Source organism: Arachis hypogaea, chromosome 20 (assembly GCF_003086295.3).
Source record: "Arachis hypogaea cultivar Tifrunner chromosome 20, arahy.Tifrunner.gnm2.J5K5, whole genome shotgun sequence".
Lineage (NCBI taxonomy): Eukaryota > Viridiplantae > Streptophyta > Magnoliopsida > Fabales > Fabaceae > Arachis > Arachis hypogaea.
This window is the reverse complement of record NC_092055.1, coordinates 37,600,451-37,614,906: the sequence shown is the minus strand read 5'-3', so window position 1 is coordinate 37,614,906 and position 14,456 is coordinate 37,600,451.

Here is a 14,456-nt window from a genome sequence, read left to right as displayed (position 1 = left end):
ACCTTCTGTCCTGGCTCAAAGACTCTAGCTGCCAGCTTTCTGTCATGCCATCTTTTTGCTTTCTCCTTGTAAATTTTAGCATTTTTGAAAGCATTGAGTCTGAACTCCTCTAGCTCATTCAACTGAAGTAATCTTTTCCCTCTAGCTACCTTAGTATTAAGGTTGAGGAACCTGGTTACCCAGTAGGCCTTGTGTTCCAGTTTCACTGGTAGATGACAGGCTTTTCCATACACAAGCTGGTATGGAGAGGTCTCTATAGGAGTCTTGAATGTGGTTCTGTATGCCCACAGAGCGTCATCCAGACTTCTTGCCCAATCCCTTCTACCGGTACTTACAATCCTTTCCAGGATTCATTTTAATTCTCTATTTGAGACTTCAGCCTACCCATTTGTCTGTGGATGATATGGAGTCGCCACTTTGTGGTTAATTCCATGTCGGACCAGAGCAGAGTCAAGCTGTTTATTGCAGAAATGAGTGCCTCCATCACTGATCAGTACCCTAGGGACACCGAACCTGCTGAAAATATGCTTCTGGAGGAACTTCATCATTATCTTAGTATCATTAGTGGGTGTTGCAATTGCCTCTACCCATTTAGATACATAGTCTACTGCCACCAGAATATAAGTTTTTGAATATGATGGTGGGAAAGGACCCATGAAGTCAATACTCCATACATCAAACAACTCAATCTCTAAGATCCCTTGCTGAGGCATGGCATAACTGTGAGGCAGATTACCAGCTCTCTGGCAACTGTCACAGTTACGTACAAACTCTCGGGAGTCTCTATAGAGAGTAGGCCAGTAGAAGCCACATTGGAGAACCTTTGTGGCTGTTCGCTCACCTCCGAAATGTCCTCCATATTGTGATCCATGGTAATGCCATAGGATCTTCTGTGCCTCTTCTCTAGGCATACATCTACACGTTATTCTGTTTGCACATCTCTTAAAGAGATATGGTTCATCCCACAAGTAGTACTTTGCATCAGAAACCAATTTTTTCGTTTGCTGCTTACTGTACTCTTTTGGTATGAATCTCAAAGCTTTATAGTTTGCAATGTCTGCAAACCATGGTACTTCCTGAATGGCAAAGAGTTTCTCATCCGGAAAGGTTTCAGAGATCTTAGTAGGGGGAGGGACGCTCCTGCTACTGGTTCTATCCTGGATAAGTGAGCAGCTACTTGGTTCTTTGTCCCTTTTCTATCTCTTATACCGTGGTACTGGCACTTTTCAAACTTACGCACTAAATCTTCAGCTTCTGCTCGCAAAGTAGGCCAATAAAAGCCATCTTCCTTATCCTTTCTAGCCAGTGACATTCCTTCTACAACAAGCGATCCAGTTCCAGTCTATTCATTTCCAGTTGGAGTAGCTTCTCTCTTCTCGTGGTAAGCCCCTAAGGTCGAGCTGCTATCGCTGCTTGCCCCTCTCATCTAGTGGCTTTTGCCTTTTTAAAAAACGAGGGGAAGAGATCACGTCTCAGCCCAAGGCTACTTTACATAGCTATGATTCGATCTCTCTATGATTCGATCTCTCAAGATCTCAGATTCGGATTTGATGCTTTTCATCTCTGTTTTCTATATCAAACTCTTGCAGAAGCAACACCCATCTTATGAGTTTGGGTTTTGAATCCTGCTTTGTGAGGAGATATTTTAGAGCAGCATGGTCAGTGTACACAATCACTTTTGATTCTACTAAATAAGATCTAAACTTGTCAATGGCATAAACCACTGCAAGCAACTCCTTTTTTGTGGTTGTGTAATTCCTCTGCACGTCATTTAAAACACGGCTAGCATAATAAATGACATGCAGAAGCTTGTCATGCCTCTATCCCAATACTGCACCAATGACATGGTCACTGGCATCACACATTAGTTTAAATGGTAATGTCCAGTCTGGTACAGAAATGACTGGTGCTGTGACCAGCTTAGCTTTCAGAGTCTCAAACGCCTGTAGACTCTCTGTGTCAAAGAAAAATGGTGTATCAGCAACTAGCAGATTGCTTAGAGGTTTTGTAATTTTTGAAAAAATCCTTTATAAACCTCCTATAGAATCTTGCATGCCCCAGAAAGCTTTTGATTGCCTTAACATTGGCAGGTGGTGGTAATTTTTTAATTACCTCTACCTTAGCTTGATCCACCTCTATTCCCTTGTTCGAAATTTTGTGTCCAAGGACAATTTCTTCAGTCATCATAAAGTGACATTTCTCCCAGTTTAAAACCAGGTTAGTCTCTTGGCACATTTTCAGAACAAGTGCTAGATGGTCAAGACAGGAGCTGAATGAGTTTCCAAATACTGAGAAGTCATCCATGAAGACTTTCAGAAACTTCTTTACCATATCAGAGAAGATGGAGATCATACACCTCTGAAAGGTTGCAAGTAAATTGCACAGACCAAATGGCATCCTTCTGTAGGCAAATACTCCAGATGGACATGTGAATGCTGTTTTCTCTTGGTCCTGAGGATCTACTGCAATTTGGTTGTAACCTGAATAGCCATCCAAAAAGCAGTAGTATTCATGACCTGCTAGTCTCTCTAGCATCTGGTCTATGAATGGTAAAGAAAAATGATCCTTCCTGGTGGCTGTATTGAGCCTTCTGTAGTCAATACACATACGCCACCCTGTAACTGTTCTTGTAGGAACCAGTTCATTCTTTTCATTATGAACCACTGTCATGCCTCCCTTCTTGGGGACAACTTGGACACGGCTCACCCAGGGGTTATCTTGTGTGTCCTTAGCACCTGAATTAGTACTTTCTCTTCCTGTGGCTCTAAAGCAGAGCTTATGATCACGGGAAAAGTGTCATCTTCTCCCAGAAATACATATTTCAGGGATGGTGGTAGTGGTTTGAGCTCAGGTTAAGGAGGCTTCTCCTCTTCCTGAGGAGTTTTCAGAGGTTCTTCTATTTTCTCTGGTTCCTCCAGATCAGGCTGAACATCTTTAAAGATGTCCTCTAGCTCTGATTCGAGACTCTAAGTTATATTGACCTCTTCCACTAGGGAGTCAATAATATCAGCGCTCATGCAGTTTTTTGACGTGTCTGGATGCTGCATAGCTTTGATAGCATTCAACTTAAACTCATCGTCATTGACTCTCAGGGTTATCTCCCCTTTTTGGATGTCAATGAGGGTTCATCCTGTTGCTAGGAAACATCTTCTTAGAATGAGAGTTGCACTCTTGTGCTCCTCCATTTCCAGCACTACAAAGTTAGTGGAAAAGGCAAATGGCCCAACCTTGACAATCATGTCCTCAATTACGCCTGATGGAATTTTAATGGAGCCATCAGTAAGTTGGAGACATATTCGGGTTGGTTTGACTTCTTCAGTCAAACCAAGCTTTCTGATAGTGAATGCAGGTATCAGGTTGATACTTGCCCCAAGATCACATAGAGCTATCTTGGTACAAGCATCCTCTAATGTGCATGGTATCATAAAGCTTCCGGAATCGTTAAGCTTCTCTGGTAAGCTTTTCAGAATGACTGCACTGTATTCTTCAGTGAGGAAAACTTTTTTGGTTTCTCTCCAATCCTTCTTATGACTTAAGATCTCTTTCATGAACTTAGCATAAGAGGGTATCTGCTCAAGTGCCTCTACAAACGGAATCTTTATTTCAAGAGTCATGAGATAGTCTGCAAAGCAGGCAAATTGTTTATCCTATTCCGCTTTGCAGAGTTTCTGAGGATAAGGCATCTTGGCTTTATATTCTTCAACCTTAGTTGCTGCAGGTTTTCTTCCTACAGAAGTGGTTGAAAAAGCTTGCCTAAGGGGTTGTTATCAGCATTTGCAGATGTCTGATCCCCTATTGGCATTTAAACACCAGAATTGGGTGCTGTATAGGCGTTTAACGCCAGATTGCCACCTTTTCTGGCGTTTGAATGCCAGAATCATTCCTCTTTGGGCTCTTACTGTCCTCAGAGGGATTTTGGGTAGTGGCTTGGTCATCCTCTATCAGTTATTCCTTTCTTGGCTTCCTGCTGCTTTGAGTTGAGACATTCAATGTCTTTTCACTCCTTAAATGAACGGCTTGGCATTTTTCTATTATCTGTTTAGATAACTGCTGTCTTGTTTGATTCAAGTGTTTTTCGATATTATGGTTAGCATTTTTGGTTTCTTGTAGCATCTCTTTAAATTCTGCTAACTATTTTATCATAGAAAATAGTTGTTGATTGAGTTCAGCAATTTGTTCTAGAGGACTAAGTTCAGTGGATACTGCCTCAGCCTCTTCTTTCATGGAGGACTCACCACTTGAGTACATGTGCTGATTTCTGGCAACTGTATCAATGAGTTCTTGAGCTTCTTCAATTGTCTTTCTCATATGTATAGATTCACCAGCTGAGTGGTCTAGAGATATTTAGGTCTTTTCTGTAAGTCCATAGTAAAAGATGTCTAACTGCACCCATTCTGAAAACATTTCAGAGGGGCATTTCCTTAGCATCTCTCTGTACCTCTTCCAGGCATTATAAAGAGATTCATTATCCTCTTGTTTAAAACCTTGGATGTCTAGCCTTAGCTGTGTCATCTTTTTTGAAGGGAAATATTGATTCAGGAATTTGTATGATAACTATTTTCATGTTCTTATGCTTGCTGTGGGTTGGTTATTTAACCAGCTCTTAGCTTGATCTTTTACAGCAAATGGAAATAGTAATAATCTGTACACATCCTAATCTACTTCCTCATCACATACTGTGTCAGCAATTTGTAAGAACTGTGCCAGAAACTCAGTAGGTTCTTCCTGTGGAAGACCGGAATACTGGCAATTTTACTGCACCATGATAATGAGCTGAGGGTTTAGCTCAAAACTGCTGACTCTGATGGGGGGTATACAGATACTTCTCCCATATGAAGCAGTAGTCGGGTTAGCATATGACCCCAGAGTCCTTCTGGACTGTTCATTTCCACTTAGGTCCATTATGGAGAAAAGGAGATGATGTGGATTGTAAATAAAAATTTTATTCTCCCTTTTTTTTGAAATTAAAGAAATTAAAATAAAGTAAATAAAAAATTGATGCAAGTTTCGAAAATTAAGAAAAGAAAAAGAAATAAAAGAAATTAGAAAACTAAATTAATTAATTAATTAAAAAGATTTGAAAAATTATGGGTGAGGATTTTCGACAAATGGAGAGAGAGAAAGTGGTTAGGAGGATGTTTTAAAAAAGATATGGCTTAAAATTAAAGATACTTGTAAGAAAATAAATAAAAGAAAAGATAAGATAAGTTAGGTAAGAGAAGATAAGGAATTTAAGAGAAGATAAGTTTTTAAATAAAAAAGTTTTGAAATTTAAATTTTAAATTTGAAAATTAAATTTTGAATTTTAAATTTTGAAATTTAAAATTTGAAATTTGAAATTTAAATTTTGAATTTTGAATTTTGAAAAAGTCAACAATATAAGATAAAGATTTGAAACAGATTTAAATTTTTGAAAAGGTTTGATTTTTAAAATTTTAAATTTAAATTTTAAAATTTAAAATTTGAATTTTAGAATTTATTTGAAATTTGAAATTTGAGTTTGAAATAAGATAAGATAAGATTTTGAAAAAAGATATGATTTTTGAAAAAGATTTAAATTTTTGAAATTTAAAACTAAGATAAGATAAGATAAAAATTTTAAAATAAAAATCTGAAAATTTTTTTTTAATGTAAATTTCAAAAATTCAATTAAAATAAAGAGAAAAGATATTTTTTTGAATTTAATGAGGAAAGAGAAAAATAATAAAATGACACCAAACTTAGAATTTTTAGATCAAAACAAAGAAAACAAACAAGAAAACTTTGAATGTCAAGATAAACACCAAGAACACTTTGAAGATCAAGATGAACACCAAGAACAAATTTTAAAAATTTTTAAGGAAATAAGGACACAAAAAATACCAAACTTAAAAATTTTTATACTTTGGACAATAATAATTCGAAAATGTAGAAGATAAACAACAAAAGACACCAAACAAGAAAATTTAAAGATCAAATAAGGAAAATTATCAAGAACAATTTGAAGATCAAGAAAGAACTAAGAACATGTAATTAAAAATATGAAGAAAAATAAAAACATGCAATTCAAAAAATTGAAGGAAAATAAAAACATGCAATTGACACCAAACTTAAAACATGAAACTAAACTCAAACAGAAGACTCAAAGAAAAATTAAAGATTAATAAAGAAAAATAAAATTTTTGAAAAGAAAATAAAAGACTCAAATTTAGTGACTCTAAACCAAAAAGATAAATTTTTCCCAATCTAAGGAACAAGATGAATCGTCAATTGTCCAAACTCGAACAATCTCCGCCAACGGCACCAAAAACTTGGTGCACAAAATTGTGATTACACTTTTCACAACTCCACACAACTAACCAGCAAGTGCACTAGGTCGTCCAAGTAATATCTTACGTGAGTAAGGGTCGATCCTACGGAGATTGTTGGCTTGAAGCAAGCTATGGTTATCTTGTAAATCTTAGTCAGGAGATTAATGATAAAAATGATTTTATTTATGAGAAGTAAATAACATGAAATAAATGGTACTTGTGATTCAGTAACGAGGAACATGTTGAGGTTCCGGAGATGCTCTGTCGTCTGAATCTCTGCTTTCCTACTGTCTTCTTCTCCAAACACGCATGGCTTCCTTCAACGGCAAGCTGTATGTTGGTGGATCACCATTGTCAATGGCTACCATCCGTCCTCTCGGATGAAAAATACCAGACACGATTTCTGTACGGGTAATCAACTGTTGGATCTCTCGTCTTGGATGAAAAATACCAGTACAGCCACCGCACGACTAATCATCTGTCGGTTCTCACTTGTGTCGGAATAGGATCTCTCTATCCTTTTGCACATTGTCACTGTGCCCAACATTCGTGAGTTTGAAGCTCGTCATAGTCATCCCGTTCCAGATCCTATTCGGAATACCACAGACAAGGTTTAGACTTTTCGGATCTCAGGAATGTTGCCAATTGGTTCTAGCCTCTACCACGAAGGTTCTAATCCCATGGACTCGGTCCGTGGATTAGAGACCCAAGAGATACGCACTCAAGCTGTTGCCCAATGACTACGTTGAGCTCAGGTAGAACGGGAGTGGTTGTCAAGAACGCCTTCATAAGTTTGAGAATGATGATGAGTGTCACGGATCATCATATTCTCTATATTGAAGTACAAGTGAGTATCTTAGAACAGAATCAAGCGTGATTGAATAGAAAATAATAGTAATTGCATTAATCCATTGAGACACAACAGAGCTCCTCACCCCCACCTATGGGGTTTAGAGACTCATGCCGTAGAAGATACAATATGAGATGTAAAATGTCATGAGTTACAAAATGAATCTCTAAAAGTAGTTTTTATACTAAACTAGTAACTTAGGTTTACAAAAAATGAGTAACTAAGTGCAGATAGTGCAGAAATCCACTTTCGGAGCCCACTTGGTGAGTGTTGGGCTGAGCTTTGAAGCTTTCACGTGCATAGGCCATTCTTGGAGTTAAACGCCAGCTTGGGTGCCAGTTTGGGCGTTTAACTCCAGTTCTGGTGCCAGTTCTGGCGTTTTACGCTAGAAAAAGGACTATTACTGGTGTTGAACGCCAGTTTGGGCCATCAAATCTCAGAAAAAGTATAAACTATTATATATTTCTGGAAAGCCCAAGATGTCTACTTTCCAACGCAATTGAGAACGCACCAATTGGGCTTCTGTAGCTCTAGAAAATCCACTTCGAGTGCAGGAGGGTCAGAATCCAACAGCATTTGAATCAGATTTTTGCTCAGATCCCTGAATTTCAGCCAGAAAATAACTAAAATTATAGAAAAACACACAAACTCATAGTAAAGTCCAGAAATATGATTTTTTCATAAAAACTAATAAAAATATAATAAAAAGTAACTAGAACATACTAAAAACTATGTAAAAATAATGCCAAAAAGGGTATAAATTATCCGCTCATCAGGTGTCTGGCCTTATTCATTAGTTTGTTCTGTTTTTGTTGCCACTTTGGGTTTTCTTTTCTTTCTTTCTATTTGTTTCTCTTTCCAACCAAGGACTTTTTATTTACTAAGGTTCATAGACAGTAAGCTAACTTTTACTTAGAAATAGAGCAATCTATCCTTTTATTCATTTGTAAGTGAGCTACTTGATAAACCACTATTTTATGGTTTATCTTGTGCTCAATTGAGTAGTTTTTATCAACTCTTTACCCACTTATTCATACTATTTACATGGTTTTACGTTTTTCTTCCTGATTCTGTGCTATGATTGAAAACATGCTTCTTTGGCTTTTATTTTCCTATGTTTAAATCCTCTCTTATTACCATTCGATGCCTTGATATATGTGTGTTAAGTGTTTTCAGGGATTACAGGGCAGGAATGGCTTAGAGGATGGAAAGGAAGCATGCAAAAGTGGAAGGAATACAAGAAGTTGAAGAAATTGCTAAGCTGTCCAGCCTGACCTCTTCGCACTCAAACGGTCATAACTTGAGCTACAGGGGTGCAAATGATGCGGTTTTAGTTGCATTGGAAAGCTAACGTCCGGGGCTTCGATTTGATATATAATTTGCGATAGTGTCCGTACAGATAAGCGACCCGAACGCGTGCTTCACGCGGACGCATTGCAGTGACGAAAATCAGCGTGGCAGATTTCGCCTCCAGCGATTTTTGGGCTGTTTCTGGCCTAGTTTTCGGCCCAGAAAACACAGATTAGAGGCTATAAAGTGGGGGAATCCATTCATTCATAAATCACGCTTTAATATACATAATTTTAGGATTAGATGTAGTTTTAGAGAGAGAGGTTCTCTCCTCTCTCTTAGGATTAGGATTAGGATTAGGATTTAGGATTTCTCTTAATTTTAGGATTGCTTCTCAATTTACAGGTTCAATGTTCCTTTTATTTATTTTCCCAATTTAATTTATGAATTCCTATGTTAGATTTGATTTCTTTTATTTATGTTACTGTTGCTTCCCATCTGAAAGCATTTTTATTCAAGTAAATTTTCTCCCTTTTTGCTTTGGTTAAGTAATTGGAGACACTTGAGTTAACAAACTCCTTGTGATTGATGATTGTTATCTTTGTTAGTTAATTTGTATTCCAATAACTCTAGTCTTTCCATAGGAATTGACTAGGACCAGAGGAATCAAATTGATTCATCCACTTGACTTACCTTCATAGTTAGAGGTTAACAAAGTGGGAGAAAAAATCCAATTCTCATCACAATTGATAAGGATAACTAGGATAAGACGTCCAGCTCTCATACCTTGCCAAGAGATTTCCTTAATTATTAATTTATTTTTTCTGTCATTTAAATTACTTGTTCCTTATTTTAAAAACCCAAAAACAAAATATACATTTTCCATAACCAATAATAAATCATACTTCCCTGCAATTCCTTGAGAGACGACCCAAGGTTTAAATACTTCGGTTATAAATTTTATTTGGTTTTGTTACTTGTGATAACCAAACTTTTGTACGAAAGGATTCTCTGTTGGTTTAGAAACTATACTTACAACGCGATTATATTTTTATAAATTTCTTTACTAGCAGAAATCCGATCGTCAAAAATGGCACAGTTGCCGGGGAATTGCAAACGTGTGCCTTATTATTGGTTATTGTAAATATTTACTTTTAAATTGATTTTTTCGAAAAAAAATTTATTCAGATTTTTATTTTAAAATTTTTTATCTTATCTTATCTTAGTTTTAAATTTCAAAATTCAAATCTTTTTCAAAAATAATATCTTTTTCAAAATCTTATCTTATCTTATTTCAAATTCAAATTTTAAATTACAATTAAATTCCAAAATTCAAAAGTCAAAATCCAAAATTTAAATTTAAAATTTTAAAAATCAAACCTTTTCAAAATTTAAATCTTTTCAAATTTTATCTTATATTGTTGACTTTTTCAAAATTCAAATTTCAAAATTTCAAAATTCAAATTTGAAAATTTAAAATTCAAAATTTAATTTTCAAATTCAAAATTTAAATTTCAAAAACCTTTTAATTTAAAAAAACTTATCTTCTCTTACCTAACTTATCTTATTTTTTCTAATCTTAATGTCAAATCTTTTTCAAATTTTTTCTCTTATTTACTTTATTTTATTTTATTTTCTTTTGCTTGTTTATTTATTTTTAATTTTAATTTTTATTAGCTACTATGAATTCTCACCCATTTGGCTATGAGTTTGGTTACAATCATGTTACAGGAAGAGGAGATTACAATGAAAGCCTGGGTCATGGATGGGACAATCAAAGATGGGAGGAGCCACAAGGATTTGATCAACCCTCTTGGCGACTGATAAACCCATATTTTATGATGTATTTTGTGCTCAATTTAGGTGATTTATTCAATCCTTCACTCACTTATTCATGTAAATTGCATGGTTTTACTTTCCCTTCCTTATTATGTGATATATGTAAAAAACATGTTTTCTATGCTTTAGAAATATTAAAATTAATCATCCTTTATTACCATTCGATGCCGTGATTTGTGTGTTGAGTGCTTTCAGGATTTATAGGGCAGGAATGACTTAACGGATGGAAAAAAAACATACAAAAATGAAAGGAAAGCACAAAAATGGAGTTTTGAAGAAAAGGGTAGCGACGCGAACGCATGGACGAAGCGGCCGCGTGCCCAGCGCGAAAAGGCAGCGACGTGGACGCGTGACTGATGCAAACGCGTGCCTTGAGCAGAACGCAAATGATGCATACGCGTGAGCGAAGCGAACGCGTGATAAGGAAAACTCCCAGATGACGCGACCGCGTGACCCACGCGGACGCGTGACAGACGCCACGTACCGAAAACTGCAGAAAATGCCCCCAGCGACTTCTGAAGCCCGTTTGGCCCAGATCCAAGATCAGAAAACCCAGATTAGAGGTTATAAAGTGGGGAAATGCATCCATTCAAAAAAGGTCTTCCGATTATTCACTTTTCATAGTTTAGATGTAGTTTTAGAGAGAGAGGTTCTTTCTTCTCTCTTAGGTTTTAGGATTAGGATTCCTCTTAAAGGAATTAGGATTTCTTATTATTTCAACTTCCTCTCAGGTTCAATATTCCGTTTACTTTATATTTCTCTTTTACTTTCAGATACCTTAATGCTTTTATTTAATTACTTATGTTGCCAAATTGGCTTATGAACCATTCATGTTACGATTTTCTTTATTTGATATAAATTGAGGTATTTTAGATTTATGATTCTTATTTAGCTTTTTATATTCTTGGTTTTAATTGATTAACTGAAGGCTCTTGAGTTATCAAAATTATCGTGATTGTTAATTAATTTCTCTAGTTGAATTGAATTCCACTAACTCTAGTCTTTCCTTAGGAGTTGGCTAGGACTTGGGGATCTAACTAATTAGTCCACTTGACTTTTCCTTGCTTTCGTAAAGGTTAACTTAGTGGGATTAAACTCAATTCTCATAAGGATAACTAGGATAGGACTTCTGAATTTTCATACATTGCCCAGAGTTTTATTAGATATTAATTTATTAATTTCTGCAATTTATTTTCCTTGTTCAAACCTTTCAAAACCCAAAAATACTGTTTTCTATAACTAATAATAAGAACACCTCCCTGCAATTCCTTGAGAAGACGACCCGAGGTTTGAATACTTCAGTTTATAAATTTTATTGGGTTTGTTACTTGTGACAACCAAAATGTTTGTAAGAAAGGATGATTGCTTGGTGTAGAAACTATACTTGCAACGGGAATTTATTCTGAATTCTAAACCGTCAATCTTCCGTTCTTCAAAAATGGCGCCGTTGCCGGGAAATTGTAAACGTGTGCCTTATTATTGGTTATTGTAAATATTTTTTTCCTTTTACTTGTTTATTTGTTTTTGTTTTTCCCTTTTATTTCTATTAGCTACTATGAATTCTCACCCCTCTCGCTTTGAGTTTGGTTCTAAATCTGTTGAAAGGAGTGGAAGCTATAACAGGAATATGCATCAAGGTCTAAGCAATCAAAGATGGATGGAGCCAAGAGGCCCTGATCAACCCTTTAGGCAACAACACCCTCCAAGATATCATGGGCAAGGACCACTCTACAATGCATACCAAGCTGATAGATATGGTGGACCCCCTTGTAATTACCAACAAGCCCCACCCTGTGCTTATAGACCATCCTCTCAACGTAGCTTTGAACCACCACACTCACAAGTTCCTTTTCACCATTCACCATCATATGACCCTTATCCACCACAATCCCAATCCAATTACTCCCAAGAACTACCACATTCTTATTTTGAACCCTCTTTCCCAACCAATGAACCCTCATACCCACTCCAACCTCCAATGAATGACAAACTTCGTGTTCTTCTTTAAGGGCAAGCGAAGATGCAAAGGAACGTACTGGAACTCACTACTGCCTTAACTGAGGTAGTAAATATAATATCTTCCCAACATCTGAGCACTCAAAGTACTCCCATGGCTACATATGAAGAATCTAGAGAAGAGCGTAGCATGAAGGAGACACTAGAAACTTTGGTGGACAATGAGGAGCATGGCTTTGTATTGGAACAAGTGGAGGAATCCATGATAGTTGTAGAGGAAGAAGTGGTTGAAGATTTAGGAGATGTTGAACCTCCATGGGAATCGAGAACTATAAAAGATTCCGCTGAGAAGTTCGAATTTGATGCCAGGAAGGATAGTGCACAACCTCCGAAGCATATACCTTGTAAGAAATTGGACAGAACAGATCAAGAAGTTGATTCCATAGGCAGTGATGATCATGAATCAAACTCTCCTAGTCATGAACTTACATCTGCAACTGAACTCCTTGAGCCTGAAGAACCTCATCCAAGTGAATATGAAGATGATATCGAGGTAGATTTCTCTCAACCTCCAGCTTATGACTTGAGTGACGAGGAAGACATAGAAGACTTTGATCAGGACGCAGTTGCTGTTGAAAAATTTTGCAAAGAAGTGGAGGAATTCACAGAAGAATACAAGGGAGTAGAGCTTACAGAACCACTGGAAACACCTATGCCATGGCCATTACCACCTAATACAAGCTTCAAGTGGGTACAATCCTTAACCTTTATCTTTACTTTTCCACTTGAATATGGTTTGCTTGAAACAGATGGCCAGCTTAGAGCTCTCTGTGGCTTTAAGAGCAAGAGGGAAATGGCTCGTGCTCAGAGCTAGTGTGCAGGATTCAATAAGGTTCCACGCTTCAATTTGAAGTGCACGGATTGGTACCAAGTTCAATTGAATGGGTCTCGAAAGATGTTTGGTCATCTTGGTGAGAATACAATTTCTAAACCGCCCAGATGGAAGAATATAGATCAAGACGAAGGCGGATTTAAAAGCAAAGTTTGGGATCCTGGAAAATATTCTGACATTCGTCACCCCGGGAGCCTGAGAATCTGTTTGAAGCTGCTCAGAAGCTTTACATGCCTAGTTTGGGACCCCGGAGGCTGTTGGCATTCCAAATATTGGTGGAGATTTCTGGATGAATTTAAGCATAAGCCACCAAAACAGGAAGCTCATCAAATGTCCAACTTAAGGACTTTAACTAAAAGTGCTAGGTGGGAGACAACCCACCATGGTATGATCGTTCCTGTTTCAATTTTATTTCGTTTTGTTTGTTTTTATATTATATTATTTACGTTGAACATGAATATTATTCATAGCATTTGCATCCGCATTGCATACTGCATAATTACAAAAAAAAAATTTGCATGCGACGCGTAAGCATCGCTGACGCGTCCGCGACACACAAAGTGCATTAGGAAGAAAAAAAGTGAACAGAAAGTCACGCAAAAGCGTGGCTGGAGGCATGCCTTTGGCACAAATTGACCCACGCAACCGCATCGCTAACGCATTCGCGTCAGTTGAGAAAACATACCTCCGACGCGTTCGCGTCACTCACGCGAACGCGTGACTTGAAAATCGCGTAAAAATCCAACGCCCAGAAATCTGGGCTGGAATCGTGCGACTGGTGTGCGTTTAGCACAAAACAGCCCACGCGTTCGCGTCCTTGACGCGAATGCATCACCTGCAAAACACTCATCCCACGCGGAAGCGTGAGCGACGCGTCCGCGTCGTGTGGATATCATGGCCCCCTAAATGGAAACAGAGAGTTGTACTGAAATGACGCTGGAATTGTGCGTTTAGCACAATTTACAGCGATGCGGTCGCGTGCCTCACGCGTCCGCGTCATCAATCTTTTACACAACCTACGCGATTGCGTCAATCATGCGACCGCGTCAATCCCATTTCACCCTAGTCACGCGATCGCGGGCTCCACGCGTTCGCGTGAATTTAAATCCACTAACCCCAAGTCACGTGAACCCTAACCCCATCGCGCCCCCATACCCCTCCTTCTTTTTCCCTTCTCTGCAACTCCCTCCTCTGCAACCATCACCACCGCCGCCCCCCTCTGCAACCACCCACACCACCGCAACCACCCAAACCCTCCGCCACTACCCCCCTCTCTTCCTTCTCCCCTCATTCTCTTCCCTTCTCTTCTCTTCCCTCCGCCACTGCCCCCCACCGCGGC